The sequence below is a fragment of the Bufo bufo genome, chromosome 1 (genome assembly GCF_905171765.1).
Source record: "Bufo bufo chromosome 1, aBufBuf1.1, whole genome shotgun sequence".
Lineage (NCBI taxonomy): Eukaryota > Metazoa > Chordata > Amphibia > Anura > Bufonidae > Bufo > Bufo bufo.
In genome coordinates, this window is record NC_053389.1 from 780,154,564 (window position 1) to 780,167,626 (window position 13,063).

Consider the following 13,063-nt stretch of genomic DNA (forward strand, 5'->3'; position numbering starts at 1 on the left):
ATGCATGTATCTTTACAGAGGAAGATGTTCTAAGTTTGCTGTCTAAGGTGAAGACAAATAAGTCACAGGGGCCTGATGAGATACACCCAAAATTATTAAAAGAGCTTAGTGGTGAGCTGGCAAAACCGTTAACAGATTTATTTAACCAATCATTAGTAACAGGAGTCGTCCCGGAAGATTGGAAATTGGCAAATGTCGTGCCCATTCACAAGAAAGGTAGTAGGGAGGAATCGAGCAACTATAGACCAGTGAGTCTGACATCAATAGTAGGCAAATTAATGGAAACCCTATTAAAGGATAGGATTGTGGAACATCTAAAATCCCATGGATTGCAAGATGAAAAACAACATGGGTTTACTTCAGGGAGATCATGTCAAACAAATCTTATAGATTTTTTTTGACTGGGTGAATAAAATAATAGACGGTGGAGGTGCAGTAGACATCGCATATCTAGATTTTAGTAAGGCTTTTGACACTGTCCCACATAGAAGACTTATCAATAAACTGCAGTCATTGAGCATGGACTCCCATATTGTTGAGTGGATTAGGCAGTGGCTGAGTGACAGACAACAGAGGGTTGTAGTCAATGGAGAACATTCAAAACAAGGTCATGTTACCAGTGGGGTTCCACAGGGATCTGTACTGGGACCGATTTTGTTTAATATCTTCATAAGTGATATTGCAAAAGGCCTCGCTGGTAAGGTTTGTCTTTTTGCTGATGACACAAAGATATGTAACAGGGTTGATGTTCCTGGAGGGAAACGCCAAATGGAAAAGGATTTAGGAAAACTAGAAGAATGGTCAGAACTCTGGAAACTGAAATTTAATGTGGATAAGTGCAAGATAATGCACCTGGGGCGTAAAAACCCAAGGGCAGAATATAGAATATTTGACACAGTCCTGACCTCAGTATCTGAGGAAAGGGATTTAGGAGTAATTATTTCAGAAGACTTAAAGGTGGGAAGACAATGTAATAGAGCAGCACGAAATGCCAGCAGAATGCTTGGATGTATAGGGAGAGGTATAAGCAGTAGAAAGAGTGAAGTGCTTATGCCGCTGTACAGAACACTGGTGAGACCTCACTTGGAGTATTGTGCGCAGTACTGGAGACCATATCTCCAGAAGGATATAGATACTCTAGAGAGAGTTCAGAGAAGAGCTACTAAACTAGTACATGGATTGCAGGATAAAACTTACCAGGAAAGGTTAAAGGACCTTAATATGTATAGCTTGGAAGAAAGAAGAGACAGAGGGGATATGATAGAAACTTTTAAATACATAAAGGGAATCAACTCGGTAAAGGAAGAGAGCATATTTAAAAGAAGAAAAACTACCACAAGAGGACACAGTTTTAAATTAGAGGGGCAAAGGTTTAAAAGTAATATAAGGAAGTATTACTTTACTGAGAGAGTAGTGGATGCATGGAATAGCCTTCCTGCAGAAGTGGTAGCTGCAAATACAGTGAAGGGGTTTAAGCATGCATGGGATAGGCATAAGGCCATCCTTCATAGAAGATAGGGCCGGGGGCTATCCATAGTATTCAGTATATTGGGCAGACTAGATGGGCCAAATAGTTCTTATCTGCCGACACATTCTATGTTTCTATTATACAGCTGAGCAGTGTAGCTGTGAATCCAGCACTGGGGTGAGGTAGAAAATGTATTGATGCTGCAGCAGCATCTGTACCTCTGTCTCCTGCCAGCAGCTCCCTTCTCCTCTTCCCCATAGATTTCTATGGGCAGCATGTAAGGGTGTTTTCCACACTAAGTCTGCACTGTTCATCCAAGGTTTCCCAACAGAAACCTCAGGCTCATGTATTAAACATATGCCACAGAGTCCATGTTAAAAATACAGTCATGTTCCATTATTATGCCCACTTTCGACGTCTACAGTGAGTAGCTCATGAAGGAAGCCTGTGTGGTGAGCTGGCTTGGTGGGTATATAAGGTGTGATAGGCTGTCTGCCACATATCCCTCGCTGCTGTGATGGTTAAAAGGAGTGATTGATTAGAGTTACAAAAAGGGATACTTATTGGATTTTGGGCCAAGGGTAGCGGTATTTCTGAAACCATTCTCGTGCTGCTAAGGTTTAAGTGTATCCTGAGTGGACACATGGCACCATGGAAACTGTGGAGCACCACGTGCCACTGATGCGAGAGGAGAACTTTGGCTATGAAGGTGCGCAATGAACGACGCTCTGCAGTGGAGCAGCCCACCTCCAGAATGAATTAGGGAGCTACCAAACGTGTGTCCAAAACAGTCCAGTGAATCCTACTGCATATGGGGGCGCTGAAGCAGACGGATGGCCACTGCTCCTCTGCTAACAAAGCTGTCACCAGAAAAGGCTTAAATTTTTGCTACAGTATCAGAATTGGACCGCCACCGATTGGCAAAGGGTTGTCTTTGGCAATGAGTCACATTTTCGGCAATATAGAATGGATGGACGGTGGTGTGCCATGCGAGAAACATCAGAGGACAAACATCCTGCAACCATTGCTGGAAGAACACAGGCTGGTGGTGGCAGCGTTATAGTCTGGGGAAGGTTTTCATGGCATTCTCTGGCCCACTCATCCATGATTCAAGTGGAAGGCACTCAGAACCAATTTGGGTATGAATCCATCCTTGCAGATTACATGCAGATTGTCTCCCCTGGAGTAGATGGGATCTTCCATCAAGACATATCACAGAGCTAAAAAAGTCACAACTAGAAGAGCATAACCAAGACTTCCAAGTACTACCCTGGCCTCCAAATTGCATAGACTTGATTATAACTGGGCATTTTTGGGACCACCTTAATTGTTGTGTTCACTCTATGGATCAACTTGTACCAGAGTGATGGGAAGAGCAGAGTATGGAGAAGGAAAGGAACTGCTCATGATCCTAAGCATACCACCTCATCAGTGAAGCATGGTGGTGGTAGTGTCATGGCGTGGGCATGTATGGCTGCCAATGGAACTGGTTCTCTTGTATTTATTGATGATGTGACTGCTGACAAAAGCAGCAGGATGAATTCTGAAGTGTTTCGGGCAATATTATCTGCTCCTATTCAGCCAAATGCTTCAGAACTCATTGGACGGCGCTTCACAGTGCAGATGGACAATGACCCAAAGCATACTGCAAAAGTAACCAAAGAGTTTTTTAAGGGAAAGAAGTGGAATGTTATGCAATGGCCAAGTCAATCACCGGACCTGAATCCGATTGAGCATGCATTTCACTTGCTGAAGACAAAACTGAAGGGAAAATGCCCCAAGAACAAGCAGGAACTGAAGACAGTTGCAGTAGAGGCCTGGCAGAGCATCACCAGGGATGAAACCCAGCGTCTGGTGATGTCTATGCCTTCCAGACTTCAGGCTGTAATTGACTGCAAAGGATTTGCAACCAAGTATTAAAAAGTAAACGTTTAATTTATGATTATTATTATGTCCCATTACCTTCGGTCCCTTAACAAGTGGGAGGCACATATGCAAACTGTTGTAATTCCTACACCGTTCATCTGATTTGGATGTAAATACCCTCAAATTAAAGCTGACAGTCTGCAGGTAAAGCACATCTTGTTTGTGTCATTTCAAATCCATTGTGGTGGTGTATAGAGCCAAAGAATTGTGTCGATGTCCCAATATTTATGGACCTGACTGTATATAAATATACACACTGTACAGTTTACATTTGTTTGACTCGATGGAACAGTAGAGTCTGCTACACTATTCTAGGTAGTAAAAATACAAAGAAGACAAACCCTGGTGGATACCGCAAAAAAGGAGGGGGCGCCTAAGAGTATATTAAACACTTGCTGCACATGGTAAAATGCACTCTGCAACTGCGAGCTGACAGTCCATTTAGGGCATGTGATCAATATGGAGGAAGCAGAAAAATTAGTTGCTTTTCAGTGGAATAATGGCATTTTTCTCTCATTTGATATATTACAATATTTCTTATCACCTGTAGTAACGATTTATACTAAGTTTATGAAACGACACAGACTGTCACTGGGGCCTTGGTTTTCACAGGATACGTTGCAGATGTTTTCAACACCGTTTTGGGGTATATTTAAATGGCTACTTCCATCAGAAAGGTGTATTTTAAAACTCAATATCCATAGAAAACTATTTTTAATGAGTTTTTTTTTTTTGTTGCTTTATTTCAACAGCACTATAATATAGATTATAAAAAATAAATAAAAATGATGTCCCCTTCTGTGGCTGTCAGCACTTAGATAAAACTTATGTGACCCATTGTCAGTAAACTGCTGCTGAGAGAAGGAGGTTGTTATTTGTTAATATAATAGTAGATTAGTAGAATTGGGATAACAGCGATAGCTCAATTGTTCGCCTGATAGGCCTAGATAAAGATGTCCACAGGGTAAGGTCTGATGCTCTATGTCCGTGTTGGCCAGCCTCCGGCACGCCAGCTGTGGTAAAACTACGACTCCCAGCATGCACTCTTGCTTGGCTGTTTTTGGAACTCCATAGAAATGAATAGAGCATGCTGGGAGTCGTAGTTTCACCACAGCTGGAGTGCCGGAGGTTAGCCCTCACTGCTCTATGTCAATCATTCTCCTTATCTCTGGCTACAGTGAATGGCCTGACTGAGAAAAGCTACAATTCCATACAAAGAGGAAGTTAAAGAGTCAGGACAGGAAGTAGAACACATAGAGCGACTTTAAAAAAAAAAAACAATTATATCCTGAAAACCATCCCCTTTTTGTGTGCGTTTGTGTGTGCGTGGGGGGGAAATTGCATAGAATTTTGACATCTAGGCCGTAAAGATATGGTAAAAATGTAAGTATAACATTTTTAAAAAGGCAGGATTAATTTAAAAAAACTAAAAAACAATTGTGCTATCATTTTTTTGTGGCCAACACAGGGGTTTGGTGTTCCTGGTCTCCAACACAGCAGACAGAGGAGGAAGGGGAGGGCTCCTGCCGCTGCCAGTTACCTTACAGCCGGAGGATGGGGAGGGCTCCTGCCGCTGCCAGTTACCTTACAGCCGGAGGAAGGGGAGGGCTCCTGCCGCTGCCAGTTACCTTACAGCCGGAGGAAGGGGAGGGCTCCTGCCGCTGCCAGTTACCTTACAGCCGGAGGAAGGGGAGGGCTCCTGCCGCTGCCAGTTACCTTACAGCCGGAGGAAGGGGAGGGCTCCTGCCGCTGCCAGTTACCTTACAGCCGGAGGAAGGGGAGGGCTCCTGCCGCTGCCAGTTACCTTACAGCCGGAGGAAGGGGAGGGCTCCTGCCGCTGCCAGTTACCTTACAGCCGGAGGAAGGAGGGCTCCTGCCGCTGCCATTTCCCTTACGTCCTAACCAGTGGCACAAATGGGGTATTCTGCCCCTGTGGACTGGTTAGGACAGGTGGAAGTTTTAATGAAACAATAAAAAAACTGACATGCACACGCCCTCCCTGCCCCAATAAAGAGGGGTGTGACCCTCAGAACCCTGTGTTTTTTTCTGTCCTGTTCAGAGCCCTATTTCTGTTGGGCTTACCTCTTTGCCGGGGCTGGAGCGGCGTCCCGCATGTTCGGCTGGGCGCCGCCATCTTGCGGAAGTGACGTCACTTCGGGGTTTCTCTCCGGCCGATCAGTAGCGTCGGCCGGGGGTGTATTTTGATTGTCCAAGGCCGTGGGGGGCCTTTAGATGTTTTAGGGTCCCTCTCTCGGTCCAAAGTAAACAGTTTTGTTATACAGTACCAAAAGATATAAACTTAGAGGTTTACCCCGCCCCTTTTGTGGGCAGGGATTTCTTTTTGGCACCTAAACAACCCTATTTAAACTATGTGAAGCTCCAGGTTCAGTCTCCTGGAGCGCAGCTAGCCTGTTAACCTTGAGTGTGTGGTTTGGTGCTATAGTGGCTTGCTAACCTCTGTGTGCTGAAAATCTTTTTTGCTTACGATAAGAGCTTGCTAGGATCTTCTGGGTAAAGATCCTGAAGCTTGCGATTAAGCTCTGTTTTCTTGAATTTTGCTAAATTCATGTCTCTTAATTTTCAGCCATGTCGTCTACCGGTGACGGTGAGCGAGAGCCAAGACACTCCCCCAGCTGGAGCCATCGGTCCACGACGTAGTCAATTGGGTGAAGGGGTACATGGAGTCCAACATGAGCCAGGTGAACGCCTCCATACAGGAGCTGAAGAATACCCTGGTCTCCAAACGCCATCGTCACTCCTCCCCCCATCGTGCGATGGAGGTCTCGGGGGGGGTCAGGAGGCGAGAGAAGGTTCAGCCTCTTGGATGAGGAGGACGGATTCTCATATCTTTTTCCGCTGGAGAAGGCCCAGAGGCTACTAAAATCCGTCCGGTCAGGGGACCAGGACGTTGATCCGGGGGAAGCCTCATCCTCTGCCTCTAGGGGGCCTAGGGCCTTTAAAGCAGATGATTCTCTCCTGTCTCTGATGAAAACAGAGTGGAGAAAGCCAGAGAAAGGTCCAGTGTTGACCAAGCGATTCAAGGCTGTGTTTCCGGTCAAAGAGGATCAGGTATCTTCCTGGGGGCCTGTCCCCAAAGTGGACATGGCGATCGCGAAGTTATCTAGAAGGACCCTGATCCCATCAGACGACGGGTCAAGTTTGCAGGACCCAATGGACCGGAAGGCGGACTGCGCCCTTAGGCGCGCTTATTCCTCAGCCTCAGTCGCGATTTCATCGTCCGAAGTGGCGAATTTTCTGAAAGCTAGATTCTCCCAGATTCAGTCTGACCTGGACCAAGGGGTCTCTAGGGACGACATTCTGGCCTCATGTAAGACGGCCAGCCTTGCCATTGACTTCTTGTGTGATGCAGCTCCACAACAATTGAAGCTGGCATCCAAGTCCATGGCTCTTTCAACCGCGGGCAGGCGTCCGCTTTGGTTGAAACCTTGGAAGGCCGATACGACCTCAAAACATAATCTTTGTGCCATGGCATATGAACCCGGCAAACTCTTTGGTGCAGAGCTTGACCAGATAATGGAGGGGCTGTCGGACAAGAAGGGCAAGTCCCTTCCCCAGCAGTCCTTTCGTGGTCGGGGCAAGTGGTATAGTTCCAGAGTGGAACCGCAACCCCAGAGGAATTGGGGTTCCCTTAGAGGAGGGAAATCCTCTCGGGGTTCTAGACCCCCCATGAAGTCCTCGGCGCTCTGATTGCAGGCCTCCTCGAGGCTCTTGGTATTTAGCCGGTCTGACTGGAAATCCCGGGCTGCCTTCTCCCCACATTCCCGTAGGCGGTCGCCTACAGCACTTTCTACCTTGTTGGCAGGATCATATCCAGGACAGTTGGGTCCTGCGTGTAATTTCTTAGGGCTACCTTGTAGACTTGAGCAGTCTGCCTCTGGACAAGTTTGTCCAAACAAAGCTTCTTCCCAGCAACAAGCAAAAGATTCTAGAAAGTTACGTGCTAGAATACTTCCAGAAGGGGGCCTTAGAAGAGGTTCCTCTCCAAGAGAGGGGAACAGGTATCTACTCCCCAGTTTTCCTGGTACCCAAGAGTACCGGAGGTTGGAGGATGATTATAGATCTGAGATTCTTCAACCGTTTCATAAAACAAAAGAAGTTCCGTATGGAAACTATCCATTCAGTGACCAATCTTCTTATGCCGGGAGATTTCTTGGCAACCTTAGATCTCAAGGATGCTTATCTCCATATTCCCATCCATCCTGGGTCCAGAAGATTCTTAAGGATTGCGGTAAACATCGGAAGGGGGGGGGGTCCTAAAACATTTTCAGTTTGTGGCCCTCCCGTTTGGGATTTCTTCAGCCCCACACACTTTCACCAAAGTGGTGGTCTCTGTGGTGGCAGCACTAAGGCTTCAAGGCCTGAGTATAGTTCCATACCTGGACGACTGGCTCCTCAGAGCTCCTTCCAAAGCGATCCTGTCCCAACACATCCAACAGGCTGTTACATTCCTACATCAGTTAGGATGGATAATCAATTGGGACAAATCCCAACTTCAACCAGCTACCTCGGTAAGGTTCCTGGGGTTCATGGTGGATTCAGTCAGGATGACGATTCATCTCACTCTCGAAAGAAGGCAATCCGTGCAACAGACAGCCCGTTCTCTCTCTGTACCAAAACAGGTAACGATTCGAACGTGGATGAGGATGTTGGGACTAATGTCTTCAACCGCAGAAGCGGTACCTTGGGCATTATGGCATCTTCGTCCGCTCCAGTCGGAAGTATTAGCCAAGTGGAATCACAGTCCAGTGGGACTCATTTTCGTGCTCTCCCTGCCTTACAAAGTCCGATCCTCTCTAATGTGGTGGTCCCACCTCACGGACGGCAAGTCCCTGATCCAGCCCTCTTGGATCATACTTACTTCAGACGCATCCCTAGTAGGCTGGGGTGCGCATCTTCAGGACAAGACAGTCCAGGAAACTTGGACACCTCAGGAGAGGTTATTGTCATCAAATCTTCTGGAGATCAGAGCAATCAGGCTAGCTCTTCTTCATTTTGCTCCCGTCATTTGAGGGAAGGCAGTGAAGGTACAGTCATACAGCATGACCGCTGTGCTGTACATCAACAAGCAGGGAGGCACGAGGTCACAAAGTCTCCTGAGAAAGATAGGGGTGATTTTGGATTGGGCAGAACTGAACCTCACCCACTTATCAGCCGTTCACATTCGCGGAGTCCACAATACCGTTCACATTCGCGGAGTTCACAATGTGATTGCGGATCGTCTGAGCCGAGGTCTTTCAACCGGAGAATGGTCACTTCATCCAGAGGTCTTCAAGGAGATAACGCTCAGGTGGGGCATGCCAGAGATCGATCTCATGGCAACGAGGTTCAACACCAAGGTAGAGAGGTATTGCTCCCTTTACAGGGAGGACAACCCGGTGGCAATAGATGCACTGTCAATCCCATGGAGGTTCAGGCTGGCCTACATCTTCCCTCCAATTTCCTTGATACCAAGGGTATTGATGAAAATCAGGCAGGACCAAGCGTCAGTTATTGCCATTATCCCATACTGGCCGAAAAGAGCTTGGTTTACCCAACTCTTACAGATGAGTCAGGGTCAATTTCTGAGGCTTCCTCCAGAGAGAGTACTGGTGTCGGGGGGCACCCAGGTCTCCTCAAATGTTCAACCTGACGGCCTGGAGGTTGATCAGTCCCTTCCTAGAATAGAAGGGCTATCGGGGTCTGTCTTGAGAACCCTGGAGCACTCCATATCAGAAGCTACCAATAAGGCCTACTCCAGAATCTGGAAGATCTTTTCATCCTGGTGTACAAGGCATCAGCAAAGAACCGCTGAAGCTTCCATCCCGATGATTCTCCAATTTCTTCAGGACGGTCTGGACAGGGGGGCTATCACCAGCTACCCTTAAAGTGCAGATTTCAGCAATCTCTGCTTGTCTCAACAGCTATTTCTCAAGACCCCCTTATCAAGAGATTCCTGAAGGGAGCCTCAAGATTAAAGGCTACAGTAATCAGACCTAACCCGGTTTGGGATTTGTCGGTCGTGCTCAGGGGGTTATCATCTCTCCCCTTTGAGCCCCTAGAGGAGGCGGGATTCAGGTTCCTGACCTGGAAGATCACCTTCTTGTTAGCCGTTACCTCTGCAAAGCGAGTTGGGGAGCTCCAGGCTTTTTCTGCCTTTGAGCCATATACGAAGTTCCTGCAGGATCGGGTACTTCTCAAATTTTTACCTACCTTCATCCCAAAGGTTCCTTCCTTTGACAATATCAATCAGGTGATCTCCCTACCAACATTGGCTCCACCCCCCTCCTATGAGGAAAGAGGGCTCCATACCCTCGATATTGCGAGATGTCTTAGGATTTACCTGGAACGCTCCAAGGTATTTAGGAAGGATGAAAACCTCCTTATCCTTTTTCCCGGTACCCATAAGGGGAGGAAAGCCTCTAAGCCCTCCATCAGTCGCTGGATTAAAGAGGCAATTCGGGAGTCTTATATGTCTCAGAGCTCGGAGCCCCCTGAATTTGTAAGGGTCCACTCTACTCGAGCAGTGGCCACTTCTTTTGCAGAGAGAAGCTCGATCCCATTGGACGTGATCTGTAAGTCAGCTTCTTGGAGTTCTCACTCCACTTTGATCTCACACTATAGAGTGGATACCAGAATACATAGTTATTCCTCATTTGGCCGGACAGTGTTATCTTCCGCCAGACATGAGGACCCTCCCATGGGGGGTTTCTATTTGCTAAATCCCCATTTGTGCCACTGGTTAGGACGTAAGGGAATCGTTAATATCTAACGATAATTTGTTTTCCCTTAGTCCTAACAGTGGCACACAAATTTCCCCCCCTATGTTTATTAATTGTGGTTATGTTTGTCTACTTGTAATTACACAGGGTTCTGAGGGTCACACCCCTCTTTATTTGGGCAGGGAGGGCGTGTGCATGTCAGTTTTTTTATTGTTTCATTAAAACTTCCACCTGTCCTAACTAGTCCACAGGGGCAGAATACCCCATTTGTGCCACTGTTAGGACTAAGGGAAAACAAATTATCGTTAGAAAGGAGGATGGGGAGGGCTCCTGCCGCTGCCAGTTACCTTACGAAAGGAGGATGGGGAGGGCTCCTGCCGCTGCCAGTTACCTTACGAAAGGAGGATGGGGAGGGCTCCTGCCGCTGCCAGTTACCTTACGAAAGGAGGATGGGGAGGGCTCCTGCCGCTGCCAGTTACCTTACGAAAGGAGGATGGGGAGGGCTCCTGCCGCTGCCAGTTACCTTACGAAAGGAGGATGGGGAGGGCTCCTGCCGCTGCCAGTTACCTTACGAAAGGAGGATGGGGAGGGCTCCTGCCGCTGCCAGTTACCTTACGAAAGGAGGATGGGGAGGGCTCCTGCCGCTGCCAGTTACCTTACGAAAGGAGGATGGGGAGGGCTCCTGCCGCTGCCAGTTACCTTACGAAAGGAGGATGGGGAGGGCTCCTGCCGCTGCCAGTTACCTTACGAAAGGAGGATGGGGAGGGCTCCTGCCGCTGCCAGTTACCTTACGAAAGGAGGATGGGGAGGGCTCCTGCCGCTGCCAGTTACCTTACGAAAGGAGGATGGGGAGGGCTCCTGCCGCTGCCAGTTACCTTACGAAAGGAGGATGGGGAGGGCTCCTGCCGCTGCCAGTTACCTTACGAAAGGAGGATGGGGAGGGCTCCTGCCGCTGCCAGTTACCTTACGAAAGGAGGATGGGGAGGGCTCCTGCCGCTGCCAGTTACCTTACGAAAGGAGGATGGGGAGGGCTCCTGCCGCTGCCAGTTACCTTACGAAAGGAGGATGGGGAGGGCTCCTGCCGCTGCCAGTTACCTTACGAAAGGAGGATGGGGAGGGCTCCTGCCGCTGCCAGTTACCTTACGAAAGGAGGATGGGGAGGGCTCCTGCCGCTGCCAGTTACCTTACGAAAGGAGGATGGGGAGGGCTCCTGCCGCTGCCAGTTACCTTACGAAAGGAGGATGGGGAGGGCTCCTGCCGCTGCCAGTTACCTTACGAAAGGAGGATGGGGAGGGCTCCTGCCGCTGCCAGTTACCTTACGAAAGGAGGATGGGGAGGGCTCCTGCCGCTGCCAGTTACCTTACGAAAGGAGGATGGGGAGGGCTCCTGCCGCTGCCAGTTACCTTACGAAAGGAGGATGGGGAGGGCTCCTGCCGCTGCCAGTTACCTTACAGCCGGAGGATGGGGAGGGCTCCTGCCGCTGCCAGTTACCTTACAGCCGGAGGATGGGGAGGGCTCCTGCCGCTGCCAGTTACCTTACAGCCGGAGGATGGGGAGGGCTCCTGCCGCTGCCAGTTACCTTACAGCCGGAGGATGGGGAGGGCTCCTGCCGCTGCCAGTTACCTTACAGCCAGAGATAGGACTGATCTAAGGATGTGAGCGGTAGAGTAGAAAATGGCAGATATTCTGAAATAGATTTCGACAAATTCCTATGACTGCAGTAAAACGCAGGATCTAATGATAGGAGAGGATATAAAGGGGACAAACTGCTGGGATTATTTCGTAGGGTCTCCCACATTCCGTTATCCTTTTCTTAACCAATAGAAAGAACACAATGGATATATTACAGACCGCTTCAGCTCGAGGAGATGCGGCACTACTTTTCCCTGAAAGCTCCGACAGCAAAATGTGACGATTACACAGCAGGAAATAATTCTAGCACTGGAGACACGTCTTCAGCTGGGCTTTATTGGTAGAAGATCTCCAGCAGAGTTTTCTACAGTAAAACAGTGTCACAAGCATCACAAGTTTAAGTTATCCACAGGATAGGGGGATAAACAGCTGACCGCTGGGACTGCCACCGATTACAAGAATAGGACATGTTCTATTTTTTCTTTTGCGGGGCTACGGAACGGACATACAGATGCGGATAGCACACGGTGTGCTGTCCGCATTTTTTGTGCACCCATTGAAATGAATGGGTCCGCATCCTATCTGCAAAAACAAAAAAACGTAACGGACACGGAAAGAAAATATGTTCGTGTGCATGAGGCATTATTCTGTGGAAAGTAGGGGGATAACTTAAAAACTTGGCACTTTTAAAGGGGTTAAGGGCCTGTTGACACTACTTTTTGGCGACAATTTTGGAGCTTATACTATGCCAAAATTACGCCAGCGGCGTGCGGTTTCTGTCACCCGTTTTCAATGGGAAGCAGTGCTGAGTTTTTTCGCAGGCAGGTGGGTTAAAGCCAGGACTGCGTCAAGAAGGGACAAGTCCCTTTCAGGCATGGTGTGAGGCTTAGCCCCATTCAAAAGAGTTAAGGCTCATTCACACAAAACGTATTTTTTTTACCCGTTTCTATTCAGTTTTTTTTACAGGTCCGTATACAGAACCATTCATTTCAATGGCTCCGCAAATAAAAAATAAAAAAATGACTTGTGCATTCTGTGTCCGTATGTCCGCTCCGCAAAAAGAATGAAAATAGAACATTCCTGTCCGTTTTGCGGACAAGGACAGGCATTGTTACAATGGCTCCGCAAAAACAAAAAAAACGATCCAACACAGATGTAACGCTTTTTTTTTTGTGGATCCGTGTTTTGCGGACTGCACGTGTGCATGGGCCCGCAGCCTCTAAAGTCAACTACTACGGCAGATTTTTCAGTTGTTGGAACAGACCCCAAGGTCGAAAAGTGCCACTTTCTAAAAACCGTGCACCTCTTTCCCATGGAG